This window comes from Nyctereutes procyonoides, unplaced genomic scaffold (assembly GCF_905146905.1).
Source record: "Nyctereutes procyonoides isolate TBG_1078 unplaced genomic scaffold, NYPRO_anot_genome, whole genome shotgun sequence".
In the NCBI taxonomy this organism is placed as follows: Eukaryota; Metazoa; Chordata; class Mammalia; order Carnivora; family Canidae; genus Nyctereutes; species Nyctereutes procyonoides.
Window position 1 is genome coordinate 53,381,192 of NW_026575051.1, and position 1,590 is coordinate 53,382,781.

The window sequence follows — 1,590 nt, forward strand, 5'->3', positions numbered from 1 at the left end:
TTATTCAAAATGAGACCTACAAAGGAAAAAAAAGTAAAAATCATCTATAATTATCTTCATAACCATAATCGTGCAGAAGGCATGGAACAATATTAAACAGTCTAATATATACTGACATATATCGTTTTATTGTCTTTTGCTTTATTGCGCTTTGCAGATATTTTTCTTTTTCACAAACGGAAAATTTATGGCAACCCTGCATTGAGCAAGTCTATCAGCACCATTTTTCCCATCCAAGTACTAACCAGGCCCGACCCTGCTTAGCTTCCGAGATCAGACGAGATCGGGCACATTCAGGGTGGTATGGCCGTAGACAATCAGCACCATTTTTCAATAACATTTGTCCAGTTTGTGTCTCTGTGTTGCATTTTGGTGATTTTTGCAATATTTCAAAAACTTCTTCACTTTATAACATAATATCTTTGATGTGGTGATCTGTGATCAGTGATCTTTGATGTTGCTATCATTATTGTTTTGTTATGTTATGAATTCCGTCCATTTAAGACAGACAAATTTAATTGATAAATGTGTGTATTCCAACTGCTCCACCAAGTAGCTGCTCCCTACTCTCTCTCCTCAGGCTCCCCTATTCTTTGAGACACAAGAATATTGAAATTAGGCCAATTAATAACCCTACATAGCCTCTAAGCATTCAAGTAAAAAAGAAGAGTTGCACATCTGTCTTTGAATCAAATTTAGAAATGATTAAGCTTAATAAGGAAGGCATATCAAAAGCCAAGATAGGCCAAAAATTAACTAAATCTCTTGCACCAAACAGTTGTGAATGCAAAGGGAAAGTTCTTGAAAGGACACTAGAAGTGCTATTACCCTGACTGAATATACAAATGATAAGAAAGCAAAGTCTTATTGCTAATATGGAGAAAGTTTTAGTGGTCTATATATAAATCAGATCAGCCACAATATTTCCTTAAATCAAAGCCTATTACAAAGCAAGGCTCCAACTCTTAAATTCTATGAAGGCTGAGAGAAGTGAAGAAATTGCAGAAGAAATTTTTGAAGTTAGCAAAAGTTGGTTCATGAGGTTTAAGAAACCACGTTAAAAGTGCAAGGTAAGACAGCAAGTGCTGATGTAGAAGCTGTAGCAAGTTATCCAGAAAATCTAGCTCAGATAATTAAATAGGGTAGTTATACTAAACAACAGACTTTCAAAAGAGACAAAACAGCCTTCTACTGGAAGAAGATACCATCTAGGACTTTTTTTTTTTTTCCATCTAGGACTTTTATAGCTGGAGAGGAGAAGTCAGTGCCTGTTTTCAAAGCTTCAAAAGATCAGCTGACACTCTTATTAGAAGTTAATGCAGCTAGTGACTTTAAGTTGAAGCCAATGTTTGTTTACTATTCTGAAAATCCTAGAGCCCTTAAGAATTATGCTGTATCTACTGTCTGTGCTCTATATGGAACAACAAAACCTGGATAACAGCACATCTGTTGACAGCATGGTTTACTGAATACTTTAAGCCCACTATTGAGACCTATTGCTGAAATAAAAGATTCATTTTAAAATATTACTGCTTATTGACAATGCATTTGGACACCCAAGAGCTCTGAAGGAGATAATGTTGTTTTCAT

The 1,590-nt window shown here is 35.3% G+C and overlaps 1 pseudogene; it reads right to left on the minus strand.

The window, feature by feature from the left end:
• Positions 1-208: 208 nt before the first annotated feature.
• LOC129513166 (5S ribosomal RNA) lies at positions 209-315 on the minus strand (annotated as a pseudogene).
• Between the last annotated feature and the right edge of the window lie 1,275 nt (positions 316-1,590).